The sequence below is a fragment of the Lygodium microphyllum genome, chromosome 12, assembly GCF_053477565.2.
Source record: "Lygodium microphyllum isolate KBCC chromosome 12, Lygodium_microphyllum_v1.1.10, whole genome shotgun sequence".
In the NCBI taxonomy this organism is placed as follows: domain Eukaryota; kingdom Viridiplantae; phylum Streptophyta; class Polypodiopsida; order Schizaeales; family Lygodiaceae; genus Lygodium; species Lygodium microphyllum.
Genome location: NC_141146.1, coordinates 14454416 through 14472568, shown reverse-complemented (window position 1 = coordinate 14472568; position 18153 = coordinate 14454416). Strand labels below are relative to the sequence as shown.

At 42.2% G+C, this 18153-nt stretch overlaps 1 protein-coding gene across 1 annotated transcript in view; it reads right to left on the bottom strand.

Annotated features, from left to right (window-relative positions):
• Positions 1-722: 722 nt before the first annotated feature.
• Positions 723-18153, bottom strand: part of RAD51D (DNA repair RAD51-like protein) — a 232496-nt gene continuing 215065 nt past the window's right edge. The window contains exon 11 of the mRNA XM_087689189.1: positions 723-1363. The gene's annotated coding sequence lies outside the window, so the exon portion shown is untranslated. The remainder of the gene's footprint in view (positions 1364-18153) is intronic.

Below are 18153 nucleotides of genomic sequence, written 5' to 3'. Positions count from 1 at the left end.
TCACAGAAGGATATCAAGAATTGAATCCGCAAGGCAAGGAGTAGTGGAGACAATTTGTCTCTTTGAGAAGTACCAGTATGCTCACGATACAAACCTACCTCTCTTAGTGCATATTGTAGATGAAGTGGAGATTACGGGACCTGTTCATACGTGATGGATGTTCTTCTTGGAGCACTTCATGAAAACCCTGAAGAAAGCATGGCCCTAAGCTTTAATCCAAAAGCTTTGCTAAAAGATTTAAGAATGTGTTTCTAGTGCACAAATATCTACGAGCCATATCACCACCAAGAGGTCTACCAATATATTTTATTATCTTTTAAAGCCAATTTTCTTTGAACTAGATGATATTAGTCACTACTTACAATTGGCTTTAAAATTTTACACTCACAAGCACACTTCACTATATAAAATATATGCCTTATATCGAGGTTCAAAGCGACGAAAATGTTCATAAAAATTTTTTCCCCCATCGTCGCTAAACACGTCGGTATTAGCGTCTCCATGGAACCATCGTTATTATTGTTGCTATTTACGTCGTTAAATGCGACGCAAATAACGATACAAATAGTGACGGTTTGCAACACACATTGCGACAACAATAGTAACGCGTGCAGTAAATTTGCGACGCTAACATCAATGGTTACAGAGAAAAAAAATAGTGACTGGATAGCGTAGCACTATGTGTTGTATTTACATTCTACAAATGGATTACATGTAAAGTGTACAATGATCGTCAAAATGAAGGCAAAATATACTTGGATCCATAAGACTGATACATAAAATAAATATAAGATCGCTGAATGAAAGCTTATGGAATCATGGCAAGATACAAAGAATGATAATAACAAAGTGCATAGAAAATACATACATAAATCACATGACCAGAAAGGAAGAGGATATGTGCTTCACGAATCCAAGTGCAAGCTATAGATCCTCGCCATCCGAAAGCTCATCCCGATGCAAAGGAGCATTGAATGGACTCTACAAAAAAAAAACTACACATCAATCTATCATACATAATGCATTTTAATAAAAATAGTAACTACATACAAGAAATATAAGTGACTTATTGGGTTGTTGTCGTGTATACAGTCTATCGATCAATGCAATGAGACCGTGTCTCTCTGCATAGATATCGAGTCTCTAGGCCGGTGGGATCGCGGTTTGTAATGGAGTGTTGCAAAGAAAACAAAATACAACTGTTAGAAACATGATTATCAATACAAGTGATATTGCAAAAAAATAAGCAAGAAGAGCAAAAGAAAAACTTACAAAGTCCTCCAAATAAGTCCCATGGCAGCCAATCCCAAGATTATGGACCACCCTTGTCTCTAGTCGTGCCCTCGCTGCCTCGTGTCGCTATCTTCAACGTCTTGGAGAATCAGTAGCCTATCAAGGCTTTAATCCAAAAGCTTTGCTAAAAGATTTAAGAATGTGTTTCTAGTGCACAAATATCTACGAGCCATATCACCACCAAGAGGTCTACCAATATATTTTATTATCTTTTAAAGCCAATTTTCTTTGAACTAGATTCAATTAGTCACTACTTACAATTTGAAAAATTTTGCTAGTTTGACACAAAGTTTGAAGATGAGGAGATTATCTACAACAACAAATGGTGCTTCAATGGATTCTGAAACAAATTAAGGACTCTAGATTTTATCTCAAACTTTGTTTTCTTGTAATTCATTTAAATATTAGATTAGTTGGATACTATTATATTCTTAGATCAAAACATTATAATAGAAGTCAAAATATAGCTATGTTTTCATAATTCACTGTTACTCAAAATATTCTATAAAAGCAAAATGTCTAGATCTATAGTCATAAGAAAACTAAATAGGATTTTGAATACCTTTAAAAAAAAGTTTTTTTGGATCAAAGGACATTAGTGGTCCTATTTTATGTTGTGATGAATTGACTTTTGCTTAAGAATAAAATAGTAATACTACTTACACTCTCTTATTTCGAAATTAAAAAGAAAATTATTGATTGTATACAAAACTAACTTTAGCCTAGTATGGCAGTGTATAAGCTTTGTTTAAGTTTAGCCTAGTATGGTAGTGGATAAGCTTTGATTTTAAACATATTAGTTCACCATGAAAAGAAGGATAATATAATAAATCTTACACCCTATAAATTTAAGTTGGTTGGACTTACAAAAATCAATTGAAATTTTCACTTAAACCCACCAAGGGCTGAAACAATTAGAAGTATAAATTCTAAGATCCCCCTTAATTTAGAGACCTCAAGAAATCATAAAAAAGTTAAGAGTGTAATCTAGATAATTTTTTTCATTAATAGACATTCATTAAACATATTCCTATTTGTGAAAAAAAGAACAGAAAAGAAAAGAAAAGAAAAAGAGAACACTTTTTTTCTATACTTATAGAAATTTCAATCTAAGATCCACTAATTTTTGCAATTTCTTAGAATAATTGACAAACATATTTACACTAGATACCTATTACATGTATTACATATTTAGATTCTATAGTGCATCATTCTCAAGCATATCTACTAGATATTATTTATTTCATGTTATTGAGTACCTATGTCTTCCTAGGCTATTGCCTTAGCCCTTTGAAAATTCCATATGCTAGATGAGCTAAACAAAACATAGGCTTGAAGGGCTCAAGGAGAGGGCTAAAAGACAAGAACATACATAGCATGCTTCTAAGCTGAATTTGGATATAGAATTCAAGGTTGAATAAGGCTACTTTGTGGACTTTACTGTTATAAACTAAGGAAACAAGAGATAGAGTCTAGCCGATTATTGTCCTAAATCTACTTCTATGTATTCATTGCTATTAAGAGGCATGCATGGTTTGCTTGCTTCACAGTTATGGGCTGCTCTTTGAGGGTGGTTGTATATTGTATTCATTGCTATTAAGAGGTGTGTATGGTTTGCTTGCTTCATACTTATGGGATGCTCTTTGAGGGTGGTTGTATGCTAAAAATTAATGTTATAAACTAATGCAAACATGGGTTTCAAAGCAAACCACTAATGCTATGAAACTCTATAATGTAATGTACTCACAATTGACCCAAAATAAGAGAGATTATGGAGTGCTATAAAGCAATCTTGACTCATTGTTGTATCTAAAGAAAAGTTTAGATGTTAGGCTGATCAAGGGGTTTGTCCTTCGCCTTTTACATGGAAGTTCATGAATTTATGGGTTGAATAGGTTTAGGGCTGTTATGGGACAAAATTTGATTTGTAAAAGTATTGTTTGCTCTGTATACTCAAGTATCTATTCAAGATTGATCATAGCCAAGTTTATGCTATTCAAAAGTCTAAAAAATTGATGTATATGTAGTTATATATATTGAATACGCATTGTTGCAAGATTCGTACATGTTTTTAACCTATATGATTTCTTGTATCCAAGCCTCTTTTTTTGTTTGAAAACATATTTTCCCTAAGCTAGACCCTCTCTATGAAAGGACATTGTGTATTTTGCTTATACACAAGTCACTGGATATCTTTGGTGAACTTGACATGAGATTGCTAGGGTGAGAGTTCAATAACAACCATATGTGATTCTTGAAGGGAGTGAGTCTTGAGTGGAAGCCTATGAGAGAAAGCAAGAGCTATGGTGGAAGGAGCAAGAGAGTAAGAGCAAGAGACACAAGATGTGGGAACTCCAACAATCACTATGTGTAATCATCCTTCTATGATTTAAATGTCATTGAAATAATAAAGAATGAAGTGAGAGTGATGGATACCTGCCACCTATAGTGTATAAGTGTGCGGGTACTGTCAGTGTAACTAATACAACACGAGCAGCCATGCATAGGTGCCTTTTACCCCAACAACCTCCCACTTAAAGGTGAACATGTCCCTAGTGAGGAGAGAATAAGAAAAAAGTGACAAAGTATAAGTGTACATAAAGTACAACAAGATGAGGAAATACGTCATCTCATCCAATGCCCATCAACTTCCTAAGAAAGGCAAAACGCTTTGCTAGAGACTTTTGGTGAGTAGATATGTAGGATTTTGGTTAGTTGAGATCTTGACAAGCTCAATGGACTTGTCTTCAATGACCTCTTGGATAAAGTAGTAATATACCTCAATATGCTTTGCCTTCACATGGAAGACTAAATTCTTGGTCAATTGAATAGTATTTATAGAATCTGAATGCAATATAGAGACCATATCAGTAATACCAAGGTTTGCCACCCACCAGATGCTGCCTAACCATAGAGCCTCCTTGCAAGCCTCAGTGGTTGCAATATACTATGCTTATGTAATGGAGATAGTCATGCATTTCTGCACCCTAGACATCCAAGAAACAACACCTTTAGTAAAGGTGAAGACATAGCTAGAGGTGGACTTTCTACTATTTGCATATCCTACATAATTAGAGTCAGTGTATCCCATGACTCCCGTATCCTGGCCACTATAACATAAGCACATATCTACTATGTCCTTCAAGTATCTCATGATACTTTTCACGATATCCCAATATTGCCTAATAGGTGTAGCCATATAGCATGCCATGACTCCCACTATAAATATGTTAGGATGAATGGCTATCATGGTATACATTAAACATCCCACTATGGATGCATAAGGGATCTTGGACATCATGGCTCTCTGCTCATCTGACTACGGAAAATTGACCTAATTAACCTTCACATGAGAAGGTACAAAACAATCAATAGGCTTACCATCTTGCATATGAAATTGCTGAAGGACTTTCTAGATTGGTAGATAAAGGAGCCTCGTAGAGCGATCACATGTGATACGCATCCCAAAAATATGTGAGGTATGTTCCATATCCTTCATCTCAAAGCTCTTGTTGACTTGAGTTTTCAAGGCATCAAACTCGTCACGAGCTCTCCCAACAATAAGTATACAATCCACATAAAGTATCGAAATCATAAGGTTGCCATCACAAGACTTCTTTGTGTACAAATACAAATCCATAGCACTATGGCTATATTCCTATGAATACATAAAAGCATCAAACTTGTGGTACCATTCACTAGGTGCTACTTAAGGCCATAAAGGCTTTTTTTAAACTTACACACTAGGTGTTCCTTCCTACTATTTCCCTCAAAGCCCTTAGGCTACTGCATATAAATCTTCATGCAAGTCCCCGTGTAGAAAAGCCATCTTTATATTCATATGATAAAGGTTAAGATCTAGTTGAGCAACCAATGCTAGTACCAAGCGTAGGATCGTCATTTTGACCATAGAAGAAAAGACTTCATCCAAGTCAACACCATGTTCATGCTTGAAATCCTTAGCTACCAAGATGGCCTTATAAGCGAGCTTGGGACGTCCAGGGATACTTTTCAACTTCTATAGCCACTTGTATGGCAATGTCTTCTTGCCACTAGGTAAAGAAACCAAATATCACGTATGCATTTTATGGACTTTCAGGATTTAGCTTATTGCGCTTATCCTTGGGAACATGACAAAATGTCTCATAATGAAAGATGTGAAAATGAGCATATGGTGAAGGTTTTCTAGTCCATACCTCCTTTGTAACCTAGCAATAAATATTACTGCAAGGAGACCTCTTAATCAAGTATATGCTAATAGTAACTACTTTAATCCAAAAGTGTTGTGGTAAGCTTGCCTTGCTAAGTATATTGCGAATGGAAATACCATTATGGGGAGCAGTATAAGGGGTGGTCAACTCACACTTAATATCCCACTCATCACAAAATTACACAAAAGCTTTTGAGACATACTCACCCCCATTATTTGACCTAAGGTATCTCAGCCTATACCTAGACTGGGTGTCAACAAGAGAAAGCCAATACTAAAAGGTAGATAGGATATCCGATTTTTGGTTAATGGGTAAGCTTAGATCTTATGTGAGTAATCATCAATAAAGGTGACAAAGTACTTCACACCACCTAGTGACTGACAAGGCATGGGACTATATACATCCTATAGAGGCGATCAACCGCCAAGACCCACAAACCACTTATTGTACAAGTGTTTTAAGTGAGCACTAATGGCTACCTCTCACATAGCCGATGTACTATCCCTCTCTACGAGTGTAGTGAGCTTACCTTGATGCTCGATTGAGTTGCTTCCTCTCTCAAGCACTCCGATAGCTCCACGATTCGTGATGCGAGCTCAAGCATCCTCAAGCCCCTCCCTCCAAGCTCCATCCTCCATAGCCATGCGTGAGACAAGAGAAGAGAAGATAAGAGAAGAAGAAGAGAGGAGAAGGTGGAGAGATTCACCTCCAAGATCCCTCACTCTCACAGGCCCACTCCCTCACACTCCCTTCCTCAAGCATTCACAAGAAAGCAAGAGAAGAGAAGGAGAGAAGAAGAAGAGTCCACTTTGCCACACACCAAAGAATGAGCTCTCATTCACTTTTTGAACTTTATATACAAAGCCCTAAATCCCATTTGGACAGTCATCTCCTTTTTACATGGCCGATCATATCCTAGGTTCTCTTTTCTATTGTCCTCCTATCTTCTTAGCTTCCTTCTTACCACCCATCTACATTTATAATTTGCACAGATCAGAGCCCGACACTCTTAAAATGAATCATGATGCACTTTGTGCTCTTTTACAAAAGTATTGACTTGCAATTTCTCTTGAGCACCTCTCCTCGATTTAGGAATTTTTCACACCTTGTGATTCTCAATTTTTCTTGGCGTGCCTTCGTTCTCCATTCCGCTTTTGCCTTGGCTTTGTCTTCTGCTTTAGTTTTTTTGGACTTTCCACCTTGTTTCGTTTGAGGGTTTTTAAAAATGTAGAGGCGATCGATCGCCAAGATCCACAGACCGCTTATTGTTCAAGTGTTTCAAGCGAGCACTAATGCCTACCTCTCACATAGCCGATGCGCTATCCCTCTCTACGAGTGTCGTGAGCTTACCTTGATGCCCGATTGAGTTGCTTCCTCTCTCAAGCACTTCGATGCCTCCAAGATTTGTGATGCGAGCTTAAGCATCCTCAAGCATCTCCCTCCAAGCTCCATCCTCCATAGCCATGCGTGAGACAAAAGAGGAGAAGATAAGAGAAGAAGAAGAGAGGAGAAGGTGGAGAGCTTCACCTCCAAGATCCCTCACTCTCACAAGCTTACTTCCTCACTTCTTCACACTCCCTCCCTCAAGCACTCACAAGCAAGCAAGAGAAGAGAATGAGAGAAGAAGAAGAGTCCACTTTGCCACACACCAAAGAATGAGCTCTCATTCACTTTTTGAACTTTATATACAAAGCCCTAAATCCCATTTGGACTGTCATCCCCTTTTTACATGGCCGATCATAGCCTAGGTTCTCTTTTCCATTGTTCTATCTTCCTAGCTTCCTTCTTACTGCCCATCTACATTTACAATTTGCATAGGTCAGAGCCCGACGCTCTTAAAATGAATCATGATGCGCTTTGCGCTCTTTTACAAAAGTATTGGCTTGTGATTTTTCTTGAGTGCCGTTCCTCGATTTAGGAGTTTTTCATACTTCTTGTGATTCCCAATTTATATTGGCATGCCTTTGTTCTCAATTCCTCTTTTGCCTTGGCTTTGTCTTTTGCTTTAGATTTTCTAGACTTTCCACCTTGTTCATTTGAGAGTTTTTCACACTTGTGATTCCTAATTTTTCTTAGCATGCCTTCGTTCTCCATTCTGCTTTTGCCTTGGCTTTGTCTTCTGCTTTAGATTTTCTCGACTTTCCACCTTGTTTGTTTGAGGGTTAACATTATCCCCCTCCTAGTTGAGTGCCAGTCCCATGGCACTTGGTGGGTGATGAGTCAGACTCTCTTGCCAGAGTAGCCAAGTGGCATTTTGAGTTTGTGTACGAGCCATGTTGGAAGGTGTGTTGGAGGGATTTATGAAACTATGAGGCCCTTGAGTTGGAGATGATCCCTTGTCTTGAAGGGATTTATGGAATTGAAAGGCCCTTGAGTTTGGACTGAGCCCGAGTTGTGGAGAGAGGCTGGGAGGCAGATCTATCATTGATGTTGAATATTGTGTTGGATGGATCCGTCCCTTGGTTCTCTGCGGTGATCTTCTGATGCATTGTTCGAAATGAGCTTCTTCATTCATTGTTCGATTGGGGTTATTGCGTCCGCCCCTTGGTTTGGTGGGTTGGCATGGTAGGGTGATTCATAAGATGGGGAGCGCATTGCATGGATGATGGGGTTGCTGAAGTTGGTGGTGGGGCCTTTGATTGTACCTGGGAAGAATAGAAAGATGCATTATGTGTGGTTGTGCACCATTGTCGTGCCATGCTAGTGGGATGGAGCTTAGGGTGACAAGTCTAACCACAGGTGGGTGTTACCTCCCTAGGTGTGGCTTGCCCTTGATATGCCATAAGCGGAAAGTGTGGGGTCAAAATGAGGCTAGGGGGTTAGGAATGGAGCTCGTCGACCGAGGCCATTGGGCGCACCTAACTTGAGAACCCCTAGGTGTGCGTTGATGGTGATCAATGTGCAACTTGAGTTAGTTTGTTTTTTCTGTTTTTATGTTATGTTTTGTTTTTTTTTTGGGAACAAACAGTTTCTTGAATTTTGGAGAAGTAATACAAGAAGATAGATTCATTTTCTGGATTTGTGGACGTGGGATGGGGAAGTTGGGGGCTTTAACGATTTGTTAAGGAAGTGCCTACTTAGCATATACATTTTTTCATCTATTCTAACATGGAGAGGTGTGGTGGACAAGAATGGATGGCTACATTTGGTAAATTGGTTGTCCTTCATATCCTCAAGAAGGGCCATGGAAAAGGATGGGAGTAAAGCAGTGCACAACATTAGCTGAGTCATGGCGCATCCATCTATTCCCGCATTAATGTAAAAAAAAAGTAGCGGAAGATGGTATTCTGCGCGGGGGGTTGCTTGAGGAGAGTCCTCATGTTGTTACAAAGGCGAGGTCTGGGCAAGAGGAGAATTCCATTAGGAAATAGGCCATGGAGGCCCATAGACCTTATTCTGAGAAGACGAGCACCTCCTTTGGTTTTGTGGCATTGACATTGTAGATCCTCGGAAAGTCGTATCGGCCATGGATGTCCAAGTCAAAATCTACTCCCACCCTTCAAGGATATGGTAGATAGGTCGGGTCGTTCCATTCAAAGGGCAGGGAGCCAAAAAATGACATCCACACATCCACATTGCCATTCCAGACTCTTTTTCCCCACTTAGGTTGGGATTCATGGCCTTTCACCATGTGGGGTAACTCCTCAACCTTGTTTTCCCAGTAATCTGGGGACTCTGTCCCCCAAGCTGTTGGATTCTTCTCTCTTTCAGCGAGCTATCTTTCACCAAGCCTTTCTCCCCTGGTGATTACCTCTATTACTACTTCGGTGGATAGTACTTTGCTCAAACCTGCTGGATATAAGAAGGTGAAGTCGAAGGGTTGGTGACAATTTTTCCACTGCTCCCATATTGACAGTTTTGTATTCCAGTTCATGGGTAAGCAGTCCCTTTCTAGTGGGATGGGCGGCTGTGGAACTGCAAGTGGTTGTGCTTGAGCTCTTTTGTGTGCTTGATCTAACATTATGGCCCTCTTCTTTTTTGCTTTTGCCTTCCTTTTTGCTATGTCATCTCGTTCTTGAGGGGGCTTTGGTTGTGGAGAGGGGGGTGCTGGAATCCACTCCTCATCTTGTTGCTTTCCTTCACGGCTTATGACCCTACCCCTGTCTCTTGGGGTTATCGTTCTTGAAGTTCCAGGGCGTCAATCTCATATCGTGTCAAGCCTGCTTCTACCCGTTTCTCTTGCTAATCCCGACTGGTTGGGTCGAGGCTTGCATCTTGGACATGGGAGCACAACCCTTTTCTCATCACCTTCCAGGCTATTTCTAGTTTCCTCTTAAGCACATCAACTGCCTCCTTCTCAGAGAGTGTGACGTCTAAGATTGTGCTAAGGAAGGCACATTGTTGGATTTCGAGGCTAGCTTGAGCGGCGCTTGCCCTGCCTTGTGCTAATATTCAAGCTCCATCTGCCAAGGCCAAGCGGCTCGCTAGATCCTTTATTTGCTTCTCGCTATTGGCTTCCCATTTCCTTGCCTTCTTTCTCATTTCTTTGAGGCCCTCACTTTGCCTTTGTGACATTGCCACTATCACCGGCTCGTGCCTTTTCCATTTTTGTACAAGGTCCTCTTTTTCTTCTGTTAGGCGCTCGATCTTCTCCTCTAGTGTTGCTCATTATTCCCTTTGTCATTGTGTTCCGCATTCTACTTCTTCTCTCCCTTTTTTCCATTCTTCCTGCTCTTGTGCTCTCTCCTCTTGTAGCACGGAGAGCTCTTTCATGCCCTCTTGAAGTTTTTTCACCTATGCTTTGAGCTATGTTTGTTGTAGAACCAGGAGCTTGTGTTCCCTTTGCATTGCGACCAACTCCTGGTTCTCTTCCTCCAGTGTTTTTTGCCATTGTTCTTCGTTGTCTTCCTTGGCCCTTAGCTCTTCTTTCAATGCTTGGATTTCTTAGTGTTGCAAGGCCACTTGGCGGGTCTTTTCTAGTTGGGAGGCATTTGCCATTTCCCTTTCCGTTCCCAGCATCGCCACTATCGCTCTCCTCTCCTCATTTGCCTTTTCCAACTGAGCATAGAGCTCCCTAACGTGCTCGTCCTAGTCTGCAGTCTGCGGCTCCGAGTGATAGCATCTACCTTTGGTTGCTTGGGTCCCTGTTGAAACTCGACGTTTGCAGCAACCGATCTTTTCACTCTTATGGTTTGGGTTCCCACATTGGAGGTGGACATTGTGGTATGTGATTGATTGACTAAGAACTGCACCCATGCCATGAGGTTGCTGGCGTCCACTGTAGTTGGGGTGATTGGCGTTGCTATAATGGTTGGGGTAGTGGGCAAGAGGGTAGGTGTGGTCGGGTAGAGTGCGGCTTTGCCCTTTTCTTCAGGGACGGGTGGAGGCAAATCTTCTACTTCTTGGGCACTAGTTCCTAGCCTGCCTTGCCTAGGCGGGCTCATTGCTACTAGTTTCTCCTACCTGCACTGTTGTTCAATGGACATGTGTATAGCTTATGCTAGGTCCTCCTCTTCTTTCCTTCTCAACTCCTCTTCTTGTTCCGCAGCTCTTATTGACTCAGCCTTGGCTTTAAGTAGGTATGCTTCTTCTTTTTTCTTTATCTCTTCCTCCTGCTTCTTCTTTGTTGCCTTCTTTTTAGGGTCTTCGCCTTCCGTTTGTTGGATTGAGCTTCTTACTCTTCCTCTTCTTCACTAATCGTCCTCTCACTTGATGGTTCTTTGTCGTGACAAGGAGGTGACTTCTCAGGCATTTCATCTAATCCCTCTTCTTCGTCTTGTGCCTCTTTTATAGCCTCTCGTATAAGGGCAATCAAGACTCCTTCATACCTTATGAATGTGGCCTTGACCGTGGGTTTCTTCCTATCAGTTTCCTTTGATATTGGGGATTCTCCACCCGCCGGTCTTCTTTCGAGGTCAAGCATCTTGGTTGATTGGTCTATGGTTTTCCTAACATAGCCGTTCCAATCCACTTCATGCAACGAATGAACTGCCACGTTCTTCAACATGGGTATGCTGATTCTATGCATGAGCAAATTGTACCTTAGGCTCGAGAAGAGGGTGTAGATAGACATCATTTGTTAAGACACTTTCCTTCTTTATCCCTATCATGGCATAGACGTCTCTTTTGTGCCTCTTCTCCACCTTTGGTTCCAATCCCAGTGCCTTTCCACTAAGGTATTGTTGAGCAGGACCTGCATCTGCTTAGTTCCTTCCATGCTCGCCAAGGACACTGTCCCACTCTCCTTGTCAAGGTCATATGTCCTCAGGAATTCCACGAACCTAGTGTGGTGAACTTTTCGACATACGTATCGAGATCCACAATCCTCCTAATAGCTTCTTTGCTAGTTACCATTCCTTCGATATTGTGGATACTCCTAAACCTAAGCTGATTGTATGCCCGATTTTCAAGGGATAGACTGTACTTTGCTCTTTCCTCTTCCGTGAAAGATAGGCGGTGGGCTCGGTCTTACTGCGATATCTTTAGCTCTTGTCATAAGCCATGGTTTGCCATTAGTGCTTTCCCACCTAACTTTACCGAAAGACAAGAATTCATGCTAGGCAGATAAACCTATTTTTAGTACATGATTAGACTTTTTCCCTTGATAGTCTTAGTCCATTGCTTTCAAGTTTTATTGTCAATTCCTTAGTCACAAGTTACTTCATCCTACCATTGAGGTCCCTCATGTCCTGCACACGTTATTTTCCTTTATGGTTCTTGTTATATGTTTTGATTTATTTTACCATACCTTTCCCTCTTTGAATTGAGAAGAATCCTTCCTAGGATTAAAGGGTTAGAGGATGATGGCCATGCAAAACCTAATGTGAATTTTTACCTTTGCATGAGCCAGGCATAGAAATTCGAATTATACTTGAGATTAGCATAGCTATCCATGTTGAAAGGGCGAATGCCTACGTGCGTAATATAAGTGAGGACGTCAAGCAAGAAGTCACCGGAGTCCATCTGACTAGCGGCATGCAACTCCTCCTCTATGATGATGTGATATAAAAACAGATGTCCCTCAATGTGCTCTTCTAGGGGTCAATAACAAATAAAAGACAACACCCTATAGGAAGTTGGAGTGACATAGGTTGGGTCATATTCAGATGCCTTGACTGCACGTTGCTGTTCAACATTGATCATTATTTGGTATCCCACTTGCTCCCATTGCAATCGTAGAGTGTACCATTTCTGTAAGGAGTTATGGTCGACAAGCTGTTCCAACTCCGTGATATCTTGATTTGTGGTCGTGGTTGTAGTCTTGTTATATAATGTAATGAGGTATTGCATGATGGCTTGTTCGTGGGATATCTTAGTTGCAATTAATTCCTAAGCTGTTTCACAAGCCTTGAGGAATACAAATTCAGACTCTTCCCAAGTGCAAGGGAGTGTTCGTACTTCCGTTGCTATAGGTTCATCCAAGAGGCCTAAGTCTAGTTGTTCGTAGCTTTTAGCCAGGGTCATGAAAGTAGCATCCAAGCGTCAGAAGCAAGCAACCAATTCGCCCCCCATATTTTCAGCTAAGTCCGTGGCCAAGGTTAAGTCACTCATAAGAGGGTCGAAGGCCGGTGCGAGGTTGAGGCTTAACAGGACTAGAGAGTTTATCGGCCAAAAGTCGCAGCTTGGGTTGTTCTTTAGATTGGAGCTTGGCCTCACATTCGATGGGTTTAGTGGGAGTTTCAGATGTCGTGCCACTAGATGCCTTCGAGATGTGAGAGGTATCGTTAGCACTAGAGCTAGGAAGTTTGCTATGGCGGGCTACGAGTTTGGGTGGTAGATTGGTTCAATCCTGTTGTTGAGCTAGACTTTGGAGGTTCTATAAACTTAACAGCCTGATTCTCTTGTGTTGTGAGTGTCTCTGAAATGATGTTTCGTGTGGTCAGTGACATCTAAGTAGGGCATTTGGCCATTTTGGCTTTAGGTAGCCAAATCCAAGTGTTACCCACATAGTAGCCTTGCACTTGCAATACGGTCTTGGGGACCTATCGCGGCTTGACCGTGCGTCGACGTTTATGGCAAAGCCTTGGCTTCCTAGGTTTTAGGTGGGGCGGATGATGAGCTTGCAAGGCTGTGGGTTTCTATTCCTAGGTGGCGCTCCCTGTTTAGGTACCCATTTGAATCGAGGTTCATGGGCTTCAGTGTGGGTTCTGGTGGGTTGATAGCCCCAAGGCTAGGTGGGTTGTGACGAGTCCCCTCCTTAGCCTTGGCAGTGGGTTCCTCTACCAGTGGCATTGTGGACTTGGAAAGGGTCACACCGCCCTTGCTAAAAGCTGTAACTATGTGAACGTTACCCATGGTGAGGTGGATGCACTACAACTCATAGTCGACATTGCAATAAGCTTGCTTCTTGAAAGTTCATCCCAACAATGATTCTGTGCCTGCATTCTTAGTGTTGGGCAACAAATAGAAAGTTATTGGCATGCTTTTAGACTTGATAGAAACTACAACCTTGCACTTTCCCAGAAGTTTGGAGGGTCGGTCTTCATAAGGGGTGAGACTAGCATTAGTGGGTTGCTTGAACTGTGGTTTGCCAATTTGGGTCCAATAGTCATGAGTCAAGATATTAAAATCAGCTTCCTCTTCGATCAATGCGCTGATGGTGCATGTGTGTTTGGCAGTGACCGTCATGTATAGGTAAGCTGGTGGTAGTGCTTCCTCATCTTCACTGTCCATCTCAGTGATAGTGGCTACTCATATGTTGACAAGTAGCATTGGCATCGGGGGCTCATGCAATGGGTGTGTGGGGGGAAAGTACTTCTTTATGCGGTTGCCATTGAAGAAGCCTATGCCCTCGCCCTCTAGGGTTTCAAGTTCCACGTTGCCAGTTCAGATAATGGTTTGAACCTTGAAAGGTCCTAGCCCTCGGAATTTTAGTTTTTGCTTATGTCCTTTGACTGAGTATAGCAGCACACTGTCACCCTGTTTGAAGTTGCGCTGCTTGACATGCTTGTCAAACTAGCTTTTGCGTCTTGCCTTCTCACATATAAGCGCATGGGTGGCTAAAAGTTGAGTAACTATTAAGCGTTCGAGTTCAATTAAGCATTCAGTCCATGCCCCCTGCCCATCCCATCTTTCTTGAAGGGCGATTCTGAGGCTTGGTATGAAGAATTCCAAGGGAAGGATTGCCTCTGTGCCATATGTCAATCTAAAGGGGGTCTGTCCTACCGCCGTCTTGTAAGCCGTGCGGTAGGCCCACAAGGTCGCCATTAATTTGTTATCCCAATCATTGTGTGACACGGAGACAACCTTGGTCATGACGTTCACTAGGATTTTAACTGTTTGCCTGTGGGTAATATGGTGAAGATTTTTGATGGATGATTAGGAAGGAGGACATGAGGTGAGCTATCACTTTGTTGATGTAGTGGGTGCCTTGGTCACTAACTAGTTCGATGGGCCGAATCGTGAAATCACCTACTCCCACATGAACTTAATGGTGGTTCAAGCGTCAATCTTTCTTGTGGCTCGTGGTTCTGTCCATTTGGTTAGATAGTCAGTGGGGGCCACAATGATGTATTTAGCATGTGAATATTGTGTGGCAGGGTTAATGGGGCCAATGAATTCAATCCCCCATTTTTCAAAAGATTGTCGTGCGATAATTGGGGTTAACTTTATGTGATCTATACAGATAGGTACTTTAGTTCGTTAGCACTCATCACAATGCTTCACGAATTGTGTCGCATCTCGGAAGAGGGTAGGCCACCACAACTGGGACTGCAACACTTTGCGGACTGCCGTGTCTTTGTTGAAATGTCCTCCTTTGACTCTGTCATGTGCCTCTATCGGTACGTCATGCATCTCATGCTCACACACATCTACGCAATAACCCGTCTTGTCCCAGCTTGTAAAGTTGGCTAGCTATCAATTGATAGGGTTGGATTTTCAGGATAAGCCGCCTAAGTCGAGCCTTTTCTATCGGTCATTCTGGTAGTCCGTATTCAAGCACTTGAATTATGTCATCTGCCCAATAAGGTGTCATGTCAACTCTAAACAAATCTTTTTTGTTGGATAAGTGGAATAGATGTGTGTCTGGCAGTTTGTCCATAATGCCTTGTCTAGCGAGCTCTCCCATGGGGATGCGAGACAGATGGTCAGCCATGTAATGTTGTTTTCCCTTACGCACGGTCACAGAGAAATCAAACTCCAATAGTAGAAGAGGCTATCTGGCAATGCGTCCTGTGGCACATGGTTTATTGACCAGATACAACAAGGCTTGATGGTGGTCAACAAAGAAAGTAAAAGGCGTAGCCAAAAGATGGTGCCGGAATTTCTTTACAACAAACAGCATGGCCAAGCCTCTCTCTCTATTGTTGAGTAATTTGTTTCAGTCTCAGTGAGTTGTCTGCTTAGCAAAGCTCACTGGATAATCGAGGTTGTGCTCACTAGGTTGGCACAATACAGCTCTTATAGTGAATTACGAAGCATCGATGTGCACATGGAACGTGAGTGTCCAATCTGGGGCTTATAGTATCAGAGCGGTGGGTTATAGTATCAGAGCGGTGGGTTAGAGCCTTTTTTAGTTCCTCATATGTGTGTTGGCATTCAATGGTCCATTTGAATACGATCAACAACTTGTATGGAGGCCTAGCAATCAATGCGTAGTTTAATACAAACTGTCAATAGTACCTAATATGTCCTAAGAAGCATTGAACACCATTGTAATCAGTTGGGGGTGGAAGATGGACAATGATCTATGGCAAATGCCATTGTTTGACACCACGTGTCCTAGGATACATCTATGCTTCACCCAAAACTGGCATTTCAAGGGGTTCAATGAGAGGCAGTATAGCCGACATCGTTCAAAGACCGCTTGGAGCCTATTTAAGTGTTTGCTCCAAGCAGAGTGAACGCACAAGTCGTCCACAAAGACTTCTAACTTCTTCCTCAACATGTCTTTGAATATTATACTCATTAGTCGTTGGAAAGTGGTTGGTGCGTTAGTCAATCCAAAAGGCATGACTATGCAGGCAAAGACTCCCCATTTAGTGGCGAATGCCGACTTATGCCTATCGTTAGGATGCACTTGCACCTGATTGTATCTCGAGAAGCTGTCCAGGAAACTATAGGCCTCTTTGTAGCCACTCACTCTAACATGTGCTCAGTGTACAATAGTGGGTAATTATCTCTTTTTGTAGTTGCATTTACCTTCTTGAAATTGATACACACTCGAATCTTCCCATTTTTCTTTAGGACGATTACTATGGATGAGACCCAGTCTGTGTCTTCAATTTCATAGATGAATCCCGCTCTCATCAATTTGTCAATTTCTTCCTTAATAGCGTGAACATGCTTTGGATTCATGGGATACAGTCGCTGTTTGACCGGTGTTGCGTCAGGTGTCATGGGTATGTTGTGAGTCACTACACTTGGGTCTACCCCTTTGAGCTCTTCTAGGGACCAAGGAAAGATGTCAACATACTCTCACAAGAGAGTAATGAGACTTGCCTCATCTTACTCAGGTAAGTCATCAGCTATAAAGTCAGGTTGTGGGGTCTCCCCTTCCCTAGCTAAATTGACCTCCTTGACCTTGGCGGGTCCCTCGATGGGTTTGCTTGCTTGTCCTTGTCGTTTGGCTCTCCCAGCAAGATCACCACCCTATCTCCCTTTTTAAACTTCGTGAACCATTTTGGTAGATCTTGCAGTTTTCGTTATTCCTCTATCCGCGTTTCTTTGCTCAGCATTTGCCATTCCTCCCTTAATTGTCTGCATTGTAGGTGAACGGGTAGGTCCCCCTTAGGGTGTCTAGTCTTGGGAGGCCGAGGTATTTCATGATCACTATCTGAGTTGACTTCTGATTCAGAATCGAACTCTCCATCTTTGCTAGAAGAGGGGCTCTCCCCTAGTGGTCGTAGCTCAGAAAGTGAGTCTATTCGCAAGCAGTAGTGGTGCATCATGTGGCAGAGGTAGGTCTGCCTACTCGTAGTCAATTGCATCCGTGTGCTCCAACCAAGTTCGATCGCAACCCTTGTATCTGATTCCTTCCTCCTCTCTAAATGCACTCTACTTGCGTGGTTTGGGGTCTAATTGTATTTGTTTGATGATATGCCCCCTAGTGTCATACTCTAGGGTATCGACTTCCTTTTCGCTCTCGTCATTGAAGGAGTAGCAGTCCTCATATTCGTCATCTGAGCTATGTCTGTCCAATCACTCGTCATTTTCATGGTCCCGAAAATTTCCTTCCTGTTGGTCGAGAAGTAAGGCCCAATTGTACTTCAAGTTTAAATTGTGTACCTTGGACCATTGCCATTCAGGCTCATCCAAGAGATCTTGGAGTGGCTTAAGGTTCATCGATGGATTGCTAATCAACTTATTCGTTAAGTATCCTAGGATCTCCTGGAGCTTGCGTCTATTACTCGGGACTCGGAATGCATCTTGAGTGGATCTCCCATGTAGACCCCTGTTCATCATGCAGGCTGGCATTGAAGGGGTGTCCTTGAACCTGTCAGTTGCCTTGATGGTCTATTCGTACTCAATATCTGAGAACAGTAGGCCAATGGTAGCAAGAATGTGTATCCAGTCTCACTCGTCCTCAGGGCACGTGATATACTTGGTAAGAGCTCCATAGGATCCCCTGGTATGTCCATCACCTTTTAGCATAGTGGGATGGTATCTAGGTCAACTGGCATAGTCTTCCAAGTGTCCATCTCTACTCTCACAGCTTCTATTCGATTGCCTAAGAAGATAAGACTATTGCCCCAATCTTCTATGGCTC